The following is a 23,585-nucleotide window of genomic DNA, read 5'->3' as shown; positions in this document are numbered from 1 at the left end:
TATGATTATTAATGATAATATATTGTTATACAGGAGTTATGAGAATTACTGTTTTAAATGTTTTTGGTGTTTCTGCATATAAACACTATACCCTGAATGATATGCTGGGCTATTACATGGATTGTGCTCCGTAAAATAGACCTCCCGTTTTGCTCATATAACAGTATGGACCTTTATATACTAGCAACTGTTTTATATACATTGTACACAAAAGAAGAGAATTGCAATAGCACTACACAAATTTGAAGGGATGCCCTATTTAGAAAATATACTTGGGCTAGAGTGCTTGTGCAAAAAAACTAGAAATCACAGAGTCTCTTAGGCAAGAAAAGGATTGCACTTTGTAGCACTTCTGTCTCCCTATAATGAGAACAATACTATCCCTGAAGGCGACTGCTTATGCTAATTTAAAACATAACTTTTATTAACACCATGTTTTTAAAAAGAGAAAATAACAAATAAACACACTGACAGATTTAAAAACACATGGAGGTTCAAATATTCAGGTATATAGATAAATTAATTGTATTTATCCAAATGATATTCGAATTGTTGTGCATATGTATTGTATACCAAATGTTGCTACACGATTATAGTAAAATATAAGAGATGGCATCAACCATGAAGAGGATTGCAACTAAGCAATAGTGTATTCTTCGTTTTGTATAAAATATCACTATTATGAGATATATAAGGTGTTAGGTGATGACGCTATTTCCACAGAGATTGACTCTAAGATTTTAGTTAAAGTATTAATGTTAACTCACTTAAGATGTGGGGAAATTTGCCTATGGTATATCAAAATAAAGTATACTCATCAATTACAAAAATGAACTATCATAAAGGTTAAGTGCATAACTACTTGTTAGGTAATAAAGTCTCCGAATTACCAGTAATACTAATCCCATAGACACTTGCTTGGGGTTAAAGGTTCTAGTTTAGATATTGGACCACTAGCTGGGGTAGAAAGGTGTATATATATATATATATATATATATATATATATATATATATATATATATATATATGGCTTCTGTTATGGTACACTATCATATCCTATGTCGATACATAAATGCTGATAAAGTACAGCTCACACGTATTTTAATAGATGTTCTAAGGTATCCTGATTATTTGAGGTACCATAATTCCACTAGTGAAGATAAGGAAGCATATATTTAAATAAGATAAGGTGAAGGTGTATTCAAGCAGGAAATTTGCCTATGGTATATCAAAATAAAGTATACTCATCAATTACAAAAATGAACTATCATAAAGGTTAAGTGCATAACTACTTGTTAGGTAATAAAGTCTCCGAATTACCAGTAATACTAATCCCATAGACACTTGCTTGGGGTTAAAGGTTCTAGTTTAGATATTGGACCACTAGCTGGGGTAGAAAGGTGTATATATATATATATATATATATATATATATATATATATATATATATATGGCTTCTGTTATGGTACACTATCATATCCTACGTCGATACATAAATGCTGATAAAGTACAGCTCACACGTATTTTATTAGATGTTCTAAGGTATCCTGATTATTTGAGGTACCATAATTCCACTAGTGAAGATAAGGAAGCATATATTTAAATAAGATAAGGTGAAGGTGTATTCAAGCAGGATATACCCCTTATAGGGATGAATTGAACCTTCTTAATAAAATAAAGTTCCACTGACTTCCATTTTCTATTCTATGTGGCACATATATGTCACTTGTGGACTGGGTGGCATATGTCACTGTTTATCTTGTTTTATGGGTGGCACATTTATGTCTTTTGTTGACAGAATAGCATTTGTCACTGCTGGTTTTGAGTATACATATATTCATAGGTATATGGTATATGACAAGACGTTTGACTGCAAAAGGCTATAATATATATAGACACACACACACACACACATTGGAGACCTTTCTAGTCAAATACCTGAAATCAATGAAAATCATTAATCAAAAATCATTAATATTTTATAATGTGTTTTACTGTATTTTTAAATAAATGTTCCGATATATATTTGTATATATCTATACCTGTATATATTCATATAGATATATAAGTATAGATATATGTTTTACAAAAAAACATATATATGTATATACAGTATATTTATTTATTTAAAAATAACATTTTCTTCTATGTGTAGAACATTGGAATGTAAAATGTTTATAACTACATTCGGATTAGCGCGCAAGCAATAAGTGTTAGGTTTTCAATTTGAGCACTCCATTGAAGTCTGTGGAGAGAAGAGGTTAACGTGGTATCGATTTTCCAAGAAACATTTAACTTTCAACTTGCAATACGTGTAATCTGTCCCTTAGGGGCCAATTTACCAAAGTACGAGCGGACATGATACGATGTAGCGTATCATGTCCACCGCACATCGATAAATGCTGACAGCATACGCTGTCTGCATTTATCATTACACAATTCGACCGCTAGCAGGGGGTGTCAATCAGCTGCTTCATAACTGCGGTTTCCGGTGAGCCTGAAGGCTCACGCAAAAACAGGAGCATCAGGCTCCATTCGGAGGTTGATAATTCGGCCCCTTAGTGTTAAATGCAGATCAGAAACCCTACTTCCAATACTAAAGTACCAAATCATGCTTTGTTTCTAGAAATTGTGGGCGAGTACATATAAAATTTAGTAAATCTTTCATTCTAACAACTTTTTACATAGATTGCTACAAAAAGTATTTGAATACAGAGAGTAAACTTGTGCATTTCTGCACACAAGGTATCAGCATCTAATCTAAAATATTCTGGCACTCGCACACAAATTTACATTTTTTTTAATGTCTTTGCTGCGGTGTCCTTGGGACTTCAGGGAACTGGATATGAGTTAAACACCATCTTGCTAACCTGGGCAAAAACAATGGCCTAGTGGAGAGGAATTTCCCCTGTCCAAGCAAACTTTGTTAAAGGGACAGTCAATTCCAAAAAAACCTTTCATGATAAGGGCATGTAATTTCAAACAACTTCCCGACTTACTTTTATCACAAATTTTACTTTGTTCTCTTGGTATTCTTAGTTTAAAACTAAACCTAGGAGGTTCATATGCTAATTTCTTAGACCTTGAAGGCCGTCTCTAATCTGAATGCATTTTGACCACTAGAGGGCATTTGTTCATGTGTTTCATATACATAACATTGAGCTCATGCACTTGAAGTGACCTAGAAGTGAGCACTGGTTGGCTAAAATGCAAGTCTGTCAAAGGAACTGAAATAAGAGGGCAGTCAGCAGAAGCTTAGGTACAAGGTAATTAAAGAGGTAAAACATGTATTATAACTGTGTTGGTTATGCAAAACTGGGGAATGGGTGAAAAAGGGATTATCTTTCTTTTTAAACAACAAAAATTCTGGTGTTGACTTAAGAAAAACTTTTGATCGGTAAGAAGATGTTTGCTTTATGTACATATATTCATGTTTTAGGAATCAGGACAGATTACATTTTAAGATTTAAGGGCTACTGAACCCAAATTTTTTCTTTCCTGATTCAGATAGAGCATGCAATTTTAAGCAACTTTCTAATTTAATCCTATTATCAAATTTTCTTCATTCTCTTGGTATTTTTATTTGAAAAGCAAGAATGTAAGTTTAGATACCGGTCCATTTTTGGTGAACAACCTGGGTTGTTCTTGCTGATTGGTGGATAAATTTACCCACCAATAAACAAGTGCTGTCCAGCGTGCTGAACCAAAAATTGGCTTGCTCCTTAGCTTAGATGCCTTCTTTTTCAAATAAAGATAGCAAAAGAATGAAGAAAAATTGATACTAGGAGTAAATTAGAAAGTTGCTTAAAATTGCATGCTCTATCTGAATCAAGAAAGAAAAAAAATTGGGTTCAGTGTCCCTTTAATTACAAGCAATGACGACTGGTGGTGAGCCCAAAAGGTTATTAGGGTTAAGCTGTCAAATAGTCAGTCTGTGGAAACTGACTGGTAGATCATAAGATTAATTCTGTTTATAATGCAGAGCTGACACCTTCTGTGTTTTTATGTGCATATATGTAGGAAAAAGGGTACCGATAGACTTGCTTGACACAGGGTTGCCACAAACCATATTTTTTTTTTTAAAAAGAGCAATATCTGCAAATCCCAATAAAGTGAGATGCCTTTATGTCCTCCTATATAAGTTGAGCAGCCAGTCTACAATCTGGTTGCTGTAACATGTATGGCTCTATTCCCTTAATCCTAGGCTGAGCCTCACCTCAGCCTGTGGCTCTTTTCCCGCCTGGCACCAAGAGGAAATTGCGTGCGCTGGCGCATGAATGACATGCTCGAGTCCTCCCCAAAATGGCTGCAGAGAAATAACAATGGCCGGCCTCCTACTAAAAATGGTCCTCTGGCTCTGACCTTTGCGCTCTCAGATTGATGCCTGAATGATTATGTTTATGCAACATATAATAACGGCCGGTATTACATGTTGCATAAACAAAATCATTATATTATTCACAACAAATAATTTGGGCACTCGGTATGTGGGCAGGGCTAAGATGACCGGCGGCCCACCGGGCAAATGCCCGGTATGCCCTATGGCCAGTCCGGGCCTGTTACAAATGAGACTGTATTTGGAATCCCTTAGCTCCTAGATATTTGGAACCTGCATTAGTTGTGCCTTATAGTAAGCATACAGTATCTTGTTATCTGGTGATTTCAGCAAAGTGTAACAGAAGCGCCATCTTGTGGAGTAATATAAAATTGTATTATCTATTGAAAAGTCACTCCAGACCTCTAGCTTTTTCTTCATTATATTATACTACTACTGTATTTAGTGGATTGTAATAAGTATTATTTTGGATTACAATTTCTTGTTGAATTCAGACTTAAAGGGACATAAAACAAGTTGAGATAGAGACAACATATAATAATATGTACATTAATTACTTTACCTGCAATTTTTTTACTGCAGTGCCTCGGGACAGTATACACTCATTTTCATATAATTGCATGTAATAGACACTACTATAAAGAATAAGATGCACAGATACTGATATAAAAATCCATTATAAAAATGTTTAAAAACTTACTTAGAAGCTCTCAGTTTAGCTTTGTTGAAAAGGTAGCTGGAAAGCCCACTGCAAGTGGGAAATAAGACACCCCCCCTCACCCTTCTTTTGCATATGAAAAGACCCTTTACACAAACAGGAGCAAGCTGGAGTAGGTATCTGACGGTATTCTTCTAAAACTTTGGGGCTTGGTTAGGAGACTGAAAATCAGAGCAATGTTATTTAAAAATAAGCAAAACTATACATTTTTTAAAAAAACAACAACTTTATGGGCTATATAAATAGATCATATACAACATATTTATGCAAAGAAAAAATGAGTGTATAATGTCCCTTTAAGCCTTTCTTTTAAGTTTCTGAATTGAGGAAGAAGGAGACACAGAGGCGCCAATATGGCCTAGTAACATCTGTACAATAATGAAACAATGTGAAGTAAAATTATACTCACAAAGATAGAGCACCCTAAGGTGCAAATGACGCAGGCTGAACCAATTAGCAGTGGTCCAGCTCACTGTATGCCCACAGGGGAGACACTTAGATGGAAACCAGCAGGCAGCAAACAAAATTCCTATTTCTGTGAGTGACATAAGACAATATCCATAGCCCAGTACAGTTTTGATATAAAGAATACAAAATTACTGGTCAGACTTACAAAACACAGCGCACCTCCAGGTGCAATCAAGGCAAGCTGGAACCTCTCAGTCGCCCAGTAAACTGTACTCAGGTATAGACAGTGTCCGTTTACCAGCCACATGGTTCAGGTCCAAAAGATGATAAAAAAAAAAAGCAGCAAGTGCATAAAAAAAACATAAATTTATTAAAAACAAAGCGACGCGTTTCTCAGCCTCTATAAGGGCTGTTTCCTCAAGCTATACAAAAATTTAATGAAATACACTTGCTATATAAAAGATTAAAAAACTCTAATAAATTATACCATTGATAACAGACACCTGTGTATGCCATCAGTAGGCAATTAGTTGAGATGGTAACCAATGTAAACAAACCTTCCCACACAATGATCTCACAGCAAAAGATTTTACATAGATTATACATAAGGTTTGTCTACAACCCACATGAGTATGTAACAATCAGTAAACATATACATCATTCAAAAGAATCTCTTCACCAGGATAAGAGACAATAATCTTATGCTTATAGTTGCAAAACATAACACAAAAAAAATAATATAATAAAATGATAAAATGAAATAAAACACGCCACCACAGTAACACAGAATGTTGTTCTGGAAAGTATACAGGCATCTGTGATGTGCACAATATATAATATATACCCCTACCATTACAATGATGTGTTTGTGTGTTTTAGTCCCACTGATGACGATAAATATCTTTTGATAAAAGGGGAAATCAGACTTGCCTGAAACAAATTTGTTAGTGGACTGGCATCGCCATGGGGCTAGCTCTAAGGTAAAAAAATCCAAAGTGTTTTACTAGAGGCTGTTGTGGTGTTGCCGCCATCCGGTTTCTAACACCTTCAGCGTCCCTAACTCCATGTGAGGATACGATTGGAGGAGGCGAAGCAACAAGATCACCAATCGGAAGGGAGATAACACTGGATGGGGGCGGACCTAAAACTTCTCCAGCTACTTCTGTCTAACACGCTAATCGTGTAACAATATAGTCCTATCTTGACTACACAGAGCCTGACAAGCTGTCGGCTGTACTTATGGCCAAATACGGCCAAATAGACATTATGAACCTATAACCCCTTACCTACTGGATAGGACCAGTGGGTACGCTTATATATGTATAATATTGTTAATAAAATATATTTAGCATAAACACTTAATAATGATTCCTATACAATATGCCCTTAGAAGAGTGCAATAGTAATAAAAATGATTACGTGTTTAATACTATAGTATCCAATCAAACAGTGTTATAATATTAAATTCCATGAGGGATGATAATGTGTGTATTTTACAATTAACACTATAGGGTGTAAAATAAGTGAAAGTGTCACAGTTAAATGTGATGCTAATATCTGAACAAGGGGACCTAACTACAATGTAGGGTGTGTAGTGGAATATAAAATATAAATCTATTTGTGAGCGAAGTGTGAAACTCAATGAGAGTGGTTGTTGTGGAGTGTGAAACTGACTGAGGTGATTATATGATTAAATGGAATAGGGAAGGCCTGTAGGATATGGGAAACAGGAAGTGGATAAATCCACTATGCACAAGCACCAAGGTAAACCTGGGGTTGCAAAATTGTTTGCAGGTGTGCAATCTAACAGACCTGCACCACGGTCTGGAAAAATATTCCAAAAAAAATAGTGTAGCAGCACTACCAATTAATTTAAAAATATTACTTTATTGGGCCAACATAAAACAGACAACGTTTTGGACTGATGTCCTTACTCATGTCTGAGTAAGGACATCAGTCTGAAACGTCGGTTTTATGTTGGCCCAATAAAGTAATATTTTTAAATTAATTGGTGGTGCTGCTATACTATTTTTTTTATTATTATTTTTTTAATATTCAGGAAGTGGATATTAGGGAAAATTGTGCTACTTGAATATGCAGACTAAATGACATGTGTGTGTAACTTATATTAATTGTTGTAACTGGGGGAACCTAACCCTGATAGGATTATCGTGATATTTGAGCGAAGGGAGATCTAGTGTGATAGACATCTAATAAGTGTATTGTGTAGAGAGTAGGGATAACTCAATTGAAAGTGTGGTGTCAACAGATTAATACATAACTATTGGTATATACTCAAGAAATGGTCACAAATCCCCAATGGATATCAGCAGTATATACTAAATACTAATGATATATTAGGTAGAAATACTTAAAATATAAATTATAGGAATAAACCAGAAGGTTACTAAAGGATCCTTATTTGGTAATACATAGATATGGGGATATGTGAACTCTAATAGGACTGGAAACGGCTAATGGATAAAAAAAGTATAAAACAATAGGAGTGGAAGCACTGACCTACACATGTGGGATTAACAACGTGGATAGTGTGAAATGGTGATAGTGATGAACTAAACTATTAATGAATTTGGGGATTAGTGCATGGGACTTAAAGTGACATCATATCTGACTAAGAAATGAACTATTAGGGGAGATACCAGCTGCCTGCTGGTTTCCATCTGAGTGTCTCCCCCATGGGCATACAGTGAGCTGGACCACTGCTAATTGATTCAGCATGCGTCATTTGCACCTTAGGCTGCTTTATCTTTATGAGTATTATTTTACTTTACATTGTTTCATTATTGTACAGACGTTACTTGGCCATATTGGCACTTCTGTGTCTCTTTCTTCCTAGATTCATCATCACCAGGGACTGACCATCCTTTCGACAGAGTGCTGCCTCCCACTGGATATTGGATAATAAGGACTTTTTATTTTGTTTGCCATATTTATTTTGAGCTCTTGCTATAGCTCGCAGTAATGTGATATATGTACTATATTTTATATTTGGGTTCTAGTTATTTTTAAGATTTAGGTTTCAGGAAGTGCCCCATATGGGATTAGTATTATCTGTAATTCCCATTTTTAAGTTTCTGAATTGTACAGCTCAAACTCCCCCCACATAATTCCTTTTATGGCTGTAGCCATATCCATTGTTGTTTTGGTAAAATGCATAAATGAATAGGGATTACCTGCTGGAGCATATCTAAAAGCTGTGAACTCAGTTGAAATACAATGCTTGTGTCTAAACACTGATAAGAGGGGTGTAGCACAGTGCTCCAGACAGCATGGATGGCTATTTTAAGTATTTTTGCTTATTTTTGAAAATTATTTTAAAATACTTCCAAACAATTTTTTTATGCACACTATTTTTTACTTAATTCGCCCTTTTAGGATATGCACAGATCTCAACCTGTTTTATGGCACTTTAATATCTAAACCAGTTTCTTTGGACAAGTGAAACTAACTGGAGATGGTATCTCTCTAAACAGATCTTTGAAGTATTAAACCAGTTTCTTAAGAATGGTATCTTCTTGCAAATATGTACTAGACTGGAATACAACAGATGGTATCTTTGAACAGAACTTCAAAGGATGTCCTTATCATAGAGTCATCACAGAGCTAAAGGCTTATGAAGTCCTTGGGAGGGTCAGTACCATAACAACTTCATATCATTCCTGGAACTTCAAAGGACGTATATAGCCCATGTCCTTATAAAAGGGTCATAAACAGCATTGTCCAACATCAAAGGAGGCTAACAGCTTATGCCCTGGAGTCCTGTCAAATGTAATTTCTTGGACAAGGATGGACAAGGATGGACATAAATTAAGCATTTGATTGGTTAAGACAATCTTCAAGGAGGGGCTATATTGCTTTAAATATGCTGTGTAAAGAACAGACAGGTAGGAATGATAAAATAATGACAAAATAACACCAAAGGTAATAGAGACAGACTTCATCTTTCTTTTCATGCACACACCCCCAGGCATTAGTCTATAGTGTAGATAGACTAGAGGAATAGAGCCTTGTATGTTAGACGCTTCTTTCATCACTCATGTATAGATCTGTAATTTAATAAATTCATCTTTTTATAAGAATGGTGTAATTATCATTCTTTAAATAAGGTAAATGGTATATAAAGGAAAAGCCTGCACAGATTTTAGTCACTGACCCAATATTAGAAAAGGAGCTTTTTCAGATTGGCGAAGCCAGGCAGGTTAGCGTTCCAGTTTTTTTTTTTTAAGAAGACAAACTATTGGGGAGCCCAGTATGAGCTACAGTTGTGGCCGGACTCAGACATGAGTGCACTGGAAGGCTGTATCAGAACAAGAATTCTGGACCAGACACTCACCTAGATTACAAGTTTTGCGTTACGGTTTTAACGCTGAAAAAATGTCCATTTCAGCGTAAAACTATATGCAGCCATTATGAGTTATTGCTATACCGCAAGCATTTTAGCCTGTAACGCAACGTCAATCCCGCACTCAAAAAAATTATGTTTTTGCGTGGGATTTCCATAGTGCCGGTATTACAGGTTGTGCGGTGAGGCTAAAATGCTTGCGTTCCAGCCTATACCGACACGATTCGTTCCACCATCTGAGACCAGTAGTTATGAGCTTTGTGCAACAAAACTGTTACACAAAACTCATACCTAAAATGTTACAAAGTACACTAACACTCATAAACTACCTTTTAACTCCTATTCCGCCGCCCTCCCGCATCGCAAACACTAAATTAAACTTAAAATTAAGCCTTATTTTTTTGCAAAAAGGTGTGCTGAGTTTTCTTAAGAGTAGTTTTATGGTAGAATTGGAGGCTTTACTATATTCTTGCACCCTTCATACAATTATTAGACTTGTTTCATTAATATTAGAGTATGTTAGTGGTGCTGTGACTAATATTAAGATTTACTAAATTAAACTTATTAACCCCTAATCTGCCGCCCCGACATCGCTGCCACTAATTAAAGTTATTAACCCCTATTCTGCCGCTCCCCAACATTGCCACCACTATAATAAAGATATTAACCCCTATTCCCCCGCATCCCAACATCTCCGACACAATAATAAAGATATTAACCCCTATTCCGCCGCTCCCCAACATCACCGCCACTAAACAAAGTTATTAACCCCTAAACCTCTTGCCTCCCACATCAACACCACTAAATAAGCCTATTAACCCCTAAACCACCGGCCCCCCACATCGTAAAAAACTAAATTAAACTATTAACCCCTAAACCTAACAACCCCCTAACTTTAAATTAAAATTACAATATCCCTATCTTAAAATAAATAAAAACTTACCTGTGAAATAAAAAAAAAATAAGTTTAAACTAACAATTAACCTAACATAACTATTATACTAAAATTAAAATAACTACCAATTAAATAAACTAAATTACCCATTAAAAAAACCTAACACTACTAAAAAAGATTAATTCTAAAATGACATAAAAATAAAAAATACTAAATTACAAAAAATAACAAACACTAAATTACGAAAAATAACAAACACAATTATCCAAAATAAAAACAATTACACCTAATCTAACAGCCCTATAAAAATAAAATTTTCCCCCAAAATAAAAAAAACCTAACCTACAATAATCTACAAATAGCCCTTAAAAGGGCCTTTTGTAGGGCATTGCCCTAAAGAAATTAGCTCTTTTACCTGTAAAAAAAATACAAAGACCACCCAACAGTAAAACCCACCACCCAACCAACCCCCCAAAATAAAAAAACATAACTCTAACAAAAGCCTAAGCTACCCGTCAGGGATAGGCATGGTGTCCGTACATGGACACTGGTGTCCGTGACTAGCCCCTGCAGTGTCCACCACAAACTTAATATATCTTTTCTTTCTGATTAAATAATAGGAAGAAAAAAAAATATGTAGTGTGAATAAAGTTAGTGGCTTGTCAAGAGACTGCTAGCGATATCAGGTGATAAGTTATGGAATAAATAAAGCTTGAGTGAAATACTGGATGTGTATCTGCATTTGTATAATAACACCCAGCTCTATACAAACAGCACTGTAAGGTGAGACCGGCACCGGGCAATGCCTTCCTAGGCTTTGATGCAAATTGGTCGAGCCGGCGACCTCCAGCTCCGCAATATATAACAAACAAGACTGTCCACAGCACCAGTAAAGTTAAAGGAATCTTCTTTATTAAATGTTTAAAAGCATACAAGACAGGTATGCAACGTTTCGAGACCGCAGTCTCTTAATCATGCATGATGCATTGATGCATGATTAAGAGACTGCGGTCTCAAAACGTTGCATACCTGTCTTGTATGCTTTTAAACATTTAATAAAGAAGATTCCTTTAACTTTACTGGTGCTGTGGACAGTCTTGTCAGCTCTATACAAAGACACAGTAGTGACACTGGCACATGCATATAGCCAGACAAGGGCTGGTTATAGGGTCAATGGTATCTGCATCAGTATAATAACATCCAGCGCTATATAATGACTCAGTAGTGACACTGGCACATGGGTATAGCCAGAGGAGGGCTGGTTATATAATCAGTGGTATCTGCATCAGTATAATAACACCCAGCGCTATATAATGACACAGTAGTGACACTGGCACATGGGTATAGCCAGAGGAGGGCTGGTTATAGGATCAGTGGTATCTGCATCAGTATAACACCCAACACTATATAATGACACAGTAGTGATACTGGCTCATGGGTTTAGCCAGAGAAGGGCTGGTTATAGGGTCAGTGGTATCTGCATCAGTAGAATAACACCCAGCATTATATAATGACACAGTAGTAGTGACACTGGCTCATGGGTATAGCCAGAGGAGGGCTGGTTATAGGATCAGTGGTATCTGCATCAGTATAATAACACCAAGCACTATACAAAGACAAAGTAGTGACACTGGCTCATGGGTATAACCAATGGAGTACTGGTTATAGGATCAGTGGTATCTGCATCAGTATAATAACATCAAGCACTATAAAATAATGTTTTTAATTTCAAATGTACCTTGGTGTCCTTCACTAAGGTCTGTACTTTGGAAAATGTCCGCACACAACCTTTGTCTGTGCCTATCCCTGCTACCCATTGCCCTGGAAATCGAGCACAATACCCACAGTAGAGGAATGGAGAGCACAAGTGGAAAATTTTCTCCACTTGGAAAGATACCACCATTTACAATCGGGCACCACAGAAACACACAAATTAATGACACACATGTAGAAACCACATTTCTCCGAACCTTAACAATCAGAGGCACACTCCAAACACAAACTGAGGTACATGAGGTAAGGGGATCAGTCTCCCCTAATAATTCTCTATAGTTACTGCATGGAGAGGCTCGAGTGGTCAAAATCCTATTGATTGTATATTGATAGTTGTTTATATATTACATAGACAAGTAGTGTTCTGTGAATTTGGAACAAAAATGGGCTCTAGAAATATTTAACCTTGATGTCGGAATGATTTGAATTTGACCTATGTTAATCCTGTATTGACTGAACTCAGTAAATGCTCAATCCAACAATACAAAGAACAAAGAACAACAGCAATAATAGACAATGTGTGACACTAGCAGCGGAACAGTCGATAGTCTATAGCACTAAGTTACCTTGCAATTTTGTATGATCTAAGCTTTGTCTTGTTGTCTTTATCACATACAATGTATGTCATTATGGTTTAAATAAAGCTTTTTTGAAAAAAAATAAAAATAAATAACACTAACCCTTGACAATCCACTTACAGTTTCTGAAGTCCGGACATCCAGGCTGCTAGAAGTCTTCATCCAGGTGGCGAGATCTTCATCCATCCAGACAGCGTCTTCTATCTTCATCCCGGCGGCGCGGAGCAGGTCCATCGTTGAAGACATCAGGCACAGAGCGTCCTCTTCATACGGTCACCACTGTACACTGAATCTTCAATCCAAATCAGTCAATAGAATTTCAGTAGCTCTCATCCTATTGGCTGATTTGAACAGCCAATAGGATTTCAGTAGCTCTCTTCCTATTGACTGATTTGAATTTCAATAATCAAATCAGCCAATAGGAATGCAAGGGACACCATTTTTAAAAGGCTCCCTTGCATTGAAGATTCAGTGACCATATGAAGAGGAAGCTCCACTCCAGATGTCTTCAAGTATGGACCTGTTCTGCGCCGCCAAGATAAAGATAGAAGATGCCACCGGGATGAAGATAGAAGATGCCGCCTGGATGAAGATAGAAGATGCCGTCTGGATAGATGAAGACCTCGCCGCCTGGATGAAGACTTCTCGCCACCTGGATGTCCGGACTTCAGAAACTATAAGTGGATCGTCGGGGGTTAGTGTTTTTTTTACCTTTTTTTGGGTGTTTTTTTTTTTAGATTAGGGTTTGGGCTTTTTTAAAAGAGCTAAATGCCCTTTTAAGGGAAATGCAAAAGAGCTGAATGCCCTTTAAAGGACAATGCCCATACAAATGCCCTTTTCAGGGCAATGGGTAGCTTAGGTTTTTGTTAGAGTTAGGTTTTTTATTTTGGGGGGTTGGTTGGGTGGTGGGTTTTAAAGTTGGGGGGTCTTTGTATTTTTTTAGAGGTAAAAAAGCTGATTTCTTTAGGGCAATGCCCTACAAAAGGCCCTTTTAAGGGCTATTGGTAGTTTATTGTAGGCTAGGGTTTTATTTATTTTGGGGGTCTTTTTATTTTTATATGGCTATTAGATTAGGTGTAATTGTTTTTATTTTTTGTAATTTAGTGTTTGTTATTTTTTGTAATTTAGTATTTTTTAGTTTTTGTAATTTTAGAATTAATTTTTTTTAGTAGTGTTAGTTTTTTTAATGCGTAATTTAGTTTATTTGATTGGTAGTTATTTTAATTTTAGTATAATAGTTATGTTAGGTTAATTGATAGTTTAAACTTAGGTTTTTAATTTCACAGGTAAGTTTTTATTTATTTTAAGATAGGGATATTGTAATTTTTAATTTTAATATTAAGTTAGTGGGTGGTTAGGTTTAGGGGTTAATAGTTTAATTTAGTTTTTTGCGATGTGGGGGCTGGCGGTTTAGGGGTTAATAAGTTTATTTAGTGGCGGTGATGTGGGAGGCCAGAGGTTTAGGGGTTAATAACTTTATTTAGTGGCATTAATGTCGGGGTTAATATCTTTATTATAGTATCAGCGATGTTGGGGTGTGGTGGAATAGGGGTTAATAACTTTTTTAATAATGGTGACGATGTCGAGGAGCGGCGGAATAGGGGTTAATAACTTTTATTAGTGATGGCGATGTCGGGAGCGGCAGATTAGGGGTTAATAACTTTATTTCGGTGTCTGCGATGTCGGGGACAGCAGATTAGGGGTGTTTAGACTTGGGGTTTATGTGTGTTGGGTTTAAACATAACTTTTTTTCCCCATAGACATCAATAGGGTTGCGTTATGGCGATCGCCATTCCGCGCTTCAGGTGTTAGAAAAAAAAACTAATACCTTCTCCCCATTGATGTCTATGGGGAAAGCGTTTAAGAACATGTATTCTCAGCCCTTGGATTTTGTGCAGTATGGAGCTCATCGCCACCATATTGCACGCACAAGGCGCCTTTTTAGAAACTTGTAATGGCAGCGCTATGGAGAGTGAAATAACGCAACTTTTGTTGCGTTTGTTTCACACCCTCTATAGCGCAAAACTTGTAATCTAGGCGATTGTGAGCAGGTGAGATGGAAGTTATTAACAGATGTGCAAGTAATAGTACTATTAAATATGTGTATAAAAATAAGTTAAATGCATTAGAGTTATTAAATGATTTCTTGCAACAGTTTGAAGATGCTATTCGTAAAATAAAGAAGTCTGTGTAATGGTAATTTAGCAAAACTTATTGTACAGTGCAAAGGTGCATTGGATAGGTTAGAATTGCCCCCTGTTTTATCAGAAAAAGATAGCTGTGTAAACAGTATTTATGCTAAGGAATAAAGGAATGGTGTTTGTCTCAAAAGTGAATCTAGCCAGACAAAGAATGTAGTTGAACATCCAAAAATAGAAAGAAATGCTACAATAACGATAAATACATTAGAAGAAGGTAAATACAAGCTACTGCCATTGTTTAGTGTAAATACCACAACAGAGCTGGACAATACAATTAGTAAAAAAACTATTTCTACCATGTGCCAGAATAGATTAGAAAGTCCACAAACAACAGGGTCCCAGATTATTGGAGAGAGTGTACAGACTCCCTCTGTGCTGACTAGATAGATCAGTGGTTCTCAATCAAAGTGAGCTCAAGGCCCGGTAAATTTTAGCTAGACATGTCCAGGGCCCGGTAGTTGTATATATGTATATATATATATATATATATATATATATATATATAGTGAGCAGCAGGGGCGGGCTGATCAGCCAAGCAAATAGGACCTGGCCCGAACTACCAGCAAATAAGGGGGCCCACAAATGGCATCTCCACAGATCCTGGTGCATTTCTTAAGCTAGAGTTTTCAATTGCCCTATCAGTAACTAAGTAAGTAAATGTGGGTTTAGTGGGGGCCCTGGCGAGGGTCTGTCGCTGTGAGGGCCATGGAGTGTGGAGTCTGGCCATGGAGGTTGGGTGCCCTTTCTCTGGACCTTAATGTTGGGGGGCCTGGCTCTGGAGGTTGAGTGGCCTGTTGGGGGCAGGTCAGGAGGCTACCATGTTCATTTGCATAAAATGTAATACATTTTGGTCAGTGTGAGACAGTCTTCCTGGGGCCTTGATTGGTCTCAGTCTGCCCCTGGTGTGCAGTGGGGTAAGAGTGTGCAGTGGGGGCATGACAGGTCGGGGCCCACCAGCAGGGCTATCACGGCCCGGTACTGGGCCACGGCCCGGCTGTTGAGAAACCAGGTGTTAGATAATATCATTCATTTTGAGCAGTTTGTTACTCAGTACACCTTAGATGACCAGACTGCTTCTGAAGATCTGGTAACCAGCATACTACAGCAAGTATTTACCACTCATACAGCAGAATGGGATATGGGATAAGGAAAAACGTAGTGATATGTTAATAGATCTAACCACCCTAGATATGACTGATCCTTCATTCTTAGAAACAGTTGTTCCCCAACTAATGGACCAGACTGCTTCTGAAGATCTGGTAACCAGCATACTACAGCAAGTATTTACCACTCATACAGCAGAATGGGATATGGGATAAAGAAAAACGTAGTGATATGTTAATAGATCTAACCACCCTAGATATGACTGATCCTTCATTCTTAGAAACAGTTGTTCCCCAACTAATGGAAGAGCCATTATCTTTCTGTTCTAAATTTCATGAAATTTACTGTAGGGCTACAAACAAGCCAGGTTTAGAGATAGGTGATACAAGAATGTTACGAATATTAGCAAGTAAATTTAAAGGACTTGATTTTGTTAATAGAAATTTACTGGCTAGAGCACGGAATTTCAAGGAATTCATTTGCATTCTGGCAGATTGGCAAAAGGAGTCAAAATTTAAAAGTGCACAGCCAGAGCTAACACATAGAAATAATTGTAATAATAATAACAACAACAACAACATATACATGCCACAAACCACTTTTTGCTTTGTTTGTGGGAAGATGAGACACAAAAGAAGATACTGTTGGTACAATAAAAGTTTCCAGGAAAGAACAGGCCAGGAACATGCTGGTGTTAATTATAGACATTGGAAGTGCAAACCAACTCTATCATCCCAGAAATAAAACAAAAAATTATTAAACATGAGAAACTATCCTCCACCTTTAAAGATTGTTTAGAATTACATAAAGTAAGAAAGTAAAAAGATGATAAAACAGTGTTGTTTTCTTTGAATGTAGCTATTTGTTTTAGGTTTTCACTTTCACATTTGTTTTGCAGGATTTATCAAGAAGGGAGCCCCTGGGAGTTCGAAGTAACGAGAAGGGGACTTGACCGTTGGAGGAATAGGCCTAGTGTGTGATTGGTTGGGAGCCTGTAATGGGGCGGGCTTAGCACGCGCTGTTACGCTTTTAAGGAAAGAGCGGGAGAATCTGTCATCAGATTAATAATCAAACTTCTGTGGAAAGTGCTCGTTGTTGGAGTTATTTGTGATGGCTCAGTTTGATGCTATTTTCAATCGACTTAAGTTGGAAGCTGCTAAAATGGGCCCTACCTGGCTCGAGGATAAGTTACGTCCTTTGTTCGTATCTGATATCGAATTGAGGGACGATAATGAGGATGCTGCTTCAAGACCGGTGAGGCGTTCTAGGCCTCCGGTTCGTTTGGATCCGGATTCGGAGGGCAGTAATGGCGGACGGAGAAGACCCAGCCCCAGTCCGGGGTTAAAGGCGGCCGTGAGGAAGAAGACAGGTTCTGGTTCCGGGAGTCGGCAGGCCGGAGCTGAGATTGTGGATCCTGCTATGCTGTCTGGGAGCATTTGTTCTCTACCGGAGCAAGTTAAAGTGCCTGTAAAGAAGGGTGATTCTTTGCCTAAGGGTAAGACGGCCAATTTAGGCCAGAAAGAGGCAGTTAAGGGGAAGAGGCAAGTTAGTAAAGGTGACGGTCCGCTGAGGCCTAGTTTATCGAGCATTAGTAAGGAGCAAGTGAGCAGTGGTAGGTCCGTAAGTGTTTTAGAGAGAAAGAGGGGTGAGGTTGATAGGGAATTGAAGGTGTCAGGCCCGACCGTTTTGTCACAGGCGGTTGAGGCGCAGTTACATAATGTTTCAAAAACGGCCCAGGTTTTAAGGCCTAGTAGCACTTTTGAGGAGCAGGCTTATCGAGTGTTAGATGAGAGACTGGAAGGGATTGAAGTCAGTGAGAGTCAGCATGATACAAAGGTTGATAACGGCGTTGGGGAATTAGCCTTATATTTAGATTCTTCTGAGGAGGATTTTATTCCTCCTTCTCCCAGTGTGGTTAACCCCCTTCGCCAGTTTAGACTGGCAGTCAGGGCATCGAGTGATTTAGTTTTGAGGGTTGAGTTAAGAAATTTGAGGGGTAGGAATGTTGATGCGGTTGAAAATTTACGTGTTTCTAATAATGTTTTTCGTTTAGAAGGGAATGAGATTGGGTCACGGCCTGTGAATTCTCTGGGTTTCTTGGTGGTGTGAAATGACGGCCTGAGTGGGGAAGCTTATGGCCTTCAGGAATCCTGGACGGATAATATCAGGCTTGATATGGAGGACAGCGTTCCGGGGGCGGGACGTTTAAATGCAAGGGGAGAAGAAGCAGGGGTGAGTACGGCCAACAATTTTAATTTTAGTCATCAGGGGATGGTGGGACGGAGTCATAACAATACATTTAATAGCTCAGTTAATTCTGTTCAACGTCCAAACAGGTCTGTGTAGGGTCACTTCTTTTGTTCCTTAGCTCTGCTCTGGCTGATAAGGGTGCGGCACACGTTTTCTTCAGGGCCCTGGGGTGACCACTGAAATCACACACACATGCAACTGAGTGTTTTCACAAAAGTCCCGTTTATTTGAAGAACACACAAAGAATTTATAGGAATGTATACGTCATACATGAGGTCACAGGAAATATATAAAAAACGTAGTTAACTTCACATCTGCATAAGGGGCCCACAGGAAATAAGAATGTTGTTATAGCACATAACAGAATATGCCCATATCCATTTGTAGAGAGGAACTTATATTAGAAACATATGTTACAACTTATACAGAAAGAAACTTGTGGAATGCTGCTTTATAAACATTTGATACTAGATTTAAAGTTACCCTCAATATTCTTAATATGTGAGATTCAAATTACCCATATAACATAATATATATAATATATATACACACATATATATATATATATATATATATATATATATATATATATATATATATATATACATATATACATACATATATATATACATACACACATACACACATATATACACATACATACACATACATACATACCCATCATTCCCCTCTTTGATCACATCGTGATCACATAATCTGTAATGTTCCTACAATATAAACTATCTGGGTCTACCTCTAATTAAATTTTGCAGTTGAACTTTTTCTGCATCTTGTATCATACCTGATATTTTCTTTCGTAAAGTACAAGACATGTAACAGTTAAACAATGTTAATAATAGTAAACAAAATACAATAATGAGCAGAGGATAAAAAGCAAATTTAACCATTTTTGTCCCAGTGGGGGACCATCCTGTCAAAAAATCATACCAATGATGGCTTAAATCTTGTTGTATTTTTGATGAAACAGTTAATAATTTGTTTTTAACAAAATGGGTTTGTATTTCCCCATGAGAGATAGCTTTAGCATGTCCTTGTAAGTGAGTGAACATTTCTTTTTGACCTTCCATTAATTGAAGGATGGTAGAAACAGGTAACTGATAAGAAGAAATAGGTAGGGCATGGGGTGCAAAGAAAGTATGTTCATGAAAAGTAAGTACAGGGTGTAGAAAGTAACTATTATCATCCCAAGTCAAAAAGCTAACATTAAACACACAGCCAGAAAATGGTAGCTGACTGTCAATAATAGGAATGTCAACTGGCACACTTGTAGACATACACACAGTTTGAGGGGCTGTCTCTAGCATGACAGAAAAACTCTCTGGATATATCTGCCACGTACAAGAATTAATCTCAGATGCTAATAAACAGGGTTCAAAGATTGGGGAGGCATGTCTACAAGCTAAACCATGATCAGTTCTATCACAATGCTCAAGGGATGTGGTGGTGTTTTCAGCAGGGATTATATATTTACCAATAAATGTAGGTTTCCACCACGTCCAATTAGAATGTAAGAGATTAAAAACTGGATGAGGTAAAGCAAAAAATTTACAAGCTAATTTAACAACATCAGGTGTGTAGGCAGTAATTGATACTAGACAATAGTGTTTTGAAACATAACCATTATGTTCCCATTCAACGCACTTTACACTAGAAGTGTCAATATTCAACCATACATTATGCTTGGGGTTATCTAATTCTAACAAGGTGCGTAGTTTATCACTCTTAGGGAACATAAGAATGTTTTCTAAATCTAAACGTTGTTGACTCATATATACATAACGTAAACCACAAAGGCTCCAACTACTACTATCAGAGACTAAATTCTCTACGGCCATTGTGATGTTATTCAAATATTTATACATACTAGATTCAAGTTGCAATCCCTTTCGTTGAGGTTCATATATAGTAGGAGCCCATTGACCTGTCAAATGTAATGCTGACCCAATATCTGCACCAGCAGTTGATATTTTGTTACGTATAATTTCACTATCAATACCATTAAGAACACCTAAAGTTACACCAGTTCCTCCTAACAAAGTATCATACCACTCACGTCGTCTGCGTGACGGGCGACATAAGGAGACATCTGGGGTAGAAATATTCAGGGAAATGTGTACCATATGGGAGAATGTTGTAGTATTTACACAAGTGTGGGGAAGGGGTATTGTGTGTAACTGTGTAATACTGGGTGTTGTGTGTGGATTACAAAAGTGTATAAAACCACCATGCACACTTTCTGAGGAACTACCCTTTCTAAACCGTGTACTCATAAATACAAGGTATGTATTCTGAGGCCATGTAATCACTGTAGTTTGATTTCCACCATCCTGTATTGTTGTTATGTTAGGCATTGTTAGATTGTTACGATAAAGAAAAGATAGAAAATATTGTATGTTATCAAATATTTTTGAATCTTGTTCATGTGTACTTGAACGTGAATTCATTCTGAAACTAAACTTATTTGGCATTCCCATAAAACGGGGGGGGGGGGGAGATCTGACAAGAGGTAGCTTGTATAGTTGATATAAGAAGTAACTTGCATGCTACATTGTTGTATATCATTGTGTGGGGTTAATGTTAATATATTTGAAATGTTATTGTAACATAGATTTTTTGATGCAGATTCCAAAATAAATACTTCACATTTTTCTTCGATATTACACCATTTTGGATCCCTACCTTCTAGGTTTATGCTATAATTATGTATAGCATCACCATACCAAGCAAACAAATTATAACATTTGACAGTTACACGGGGTGTCCTATGTAATGGTGCAAACCTTTTTGGTCTTACTAAATGATTAGAGTTATTATTTGTTTTAAATAGTTCACAAATAGGTGTAAAGTGTTCAGCATCTTCAGGTGTGTAATAACATGCCGTTATTAATACTATTGGGATATACACAAATATCAATATCCCCATTAGGAAAAGGAAGATCTTGCAGAAATGTCTTGGATCCATGATTGAGATGGTCATCCTGGTCTTTGTGAGGAGTGATCGATACCTTATCACCCACTTCTCCTTTGTGAGGGGTGACCGATAGCTTGTCATCCGCTTCTCCTCTCTTTGGACAGAGTTTCACTCGTGAAGCGTGTATCCAGATGTCCTTGTCATCAGTCAGTACGGCAGTCCTGGTTACAGCGATCACAGTGACTGGCTTGCTGAACGGGAAACCTCCTTTCTTTGCTTTATTCAGCTGGCGAATGCAGACCAGATCTCCAGGCTTGAAAGGATGGGTTGGTTCCTGTGAGGGAAGAGGTAAACGGGAAGACACATCACCATAGATGCCATTCAATTTATCAATCAATTGTTTTACATATTGTTCCTTAATACAATCTAAATCACCATTTTTAATGATAAGTGGGCCTTTTACCCATGGAGTTGGGAATGGTCTACCCATTAGGACCTCAAATGGAGACAACCTGGTTGTCCTATTTGGGGTCATTCTGATTTCTGCTAAAATCGCAGGTAAATAGTTTTGCCATTTAACCCATGTACCTGCTGTTGCCTTTAAAAGTTTTTCCTTGATATTGCGATTCATTCTTTCTACAATCCCTGAGCTTTGAGGATGGTAGGGAATGTGAAAGTTCCAATTAATCTGTAACCATTCTACTAACTCATGTGTGATTTTACTAATGAACGCTGGACCGTTATCAGAATTAATCTGAAGCGGACAACCAAATCTGGGAATTATTTCAGTGGCTAAAATTTTAGCGACTGTTTTTGCATCTTCCCTCTGGGTAACAAAAGCTTCTGGCCACTTAGAAAATTGGTCAACTATTACAAGCAGATATAATTGTTTAGTCCCAGTTTTTGGAATATGTGTAAAATCAATTTGTAGATGTGTGAATGGGGCTGTAGGTGGGGGTAAGTGGTCATGCTGGGCTTTATTGGGAATGGTTGCATTGGTCTGTAAGCAATATACACATCTATTAATATATGCCTTGCAATGATCACCTATACCTCTAATGTAGAAAGATTGCTTCAACAAGTTAGTTGTTGGTTTTATACCTAGGTGTCCAACACCATGGGCTTGTGCTATAAAGAGTGGTGCCTTCCCCTCTTTAGAAAACAAACCATTCTCATCTAAAGCTAACCCATTAGTAGTCCAGAAAGATATGTCACTAGGAGTGGCATGTCCCTGGAGTTCAAGAAGCATATGGTCTGTAGGACATGAAGGTGGGGCTAAAACAGCATACATACGGATGGTGGATTTGGGTGTATGAGAAACATAAGCAGCCTCTTTAGCAATTTTATCTGCAAGTGCATTACCCAAGGAAATAGGGTCAGACTTGTATGTATGTGCACGGCAATGTATGATCGCTATATCCTTTGGGAGTTGTATGGCCTCTAAAAGTTCATTAATCAGGTCTGTATGAGAGATGGTCTTGCCATCTGCTGAAACAAAACCACGTTGTTTCCATATCATACCAAAATCGTGCACAACCCCAAAAGCATAGCGAGAGTCAGTGTAAATGTTAACAGATTTATTTTCAAACAATTTACATGCTTTTGTAAGTGCTATTAATTCTGCAGCTTGTGCAGAAGGATAAGGAATGGGGCCTGCATCTAGAACAATGTCTGGTAGTTGCACAACGGCATAGCCTGTCTTATAAATACCATCACTAGGTCGGGAACAAGAACCATCAACAAACACATTATCAGCATGGTCAAAAGGTTTATCCATCAAGTCAGGTCTTGGTGTGGTAATGTGGTGTATTACCTCTATACAATCATGATCTGTTGGAAAGTCTGGTGATCCTGTAAGTAAGGCACTAAGTATTTGAGTTGGCCCTGAGGATACACTACTATATTTAATAGTCAGATTTGTATTATTCAGTAATATACATTCATAACCAGAAAGTCTTTGAGAAGTCATGTGTTGGGTAGTGACATTTTTTACAAGATGTAAAACTTGGTGACTAGTGTGTAGTACT

This window comes from Bombina bombina, chromosome 2 (assembly GCF_027579735.1).
Source record: "Bombina bombina isolate aBomBom1 chromosome 2, aBomBom1.pri, whole genome shotgun sequence".
Classification (NCBI taxonomy): domain Eukaryota; kingdom Metazoa; phylum Chordata; class Amphibia; order Anura; family Bombinatoridae; genus Bombina; species Bombina bombina.
Note: the sequence above shows the minus strand (reverse complement) of the source record.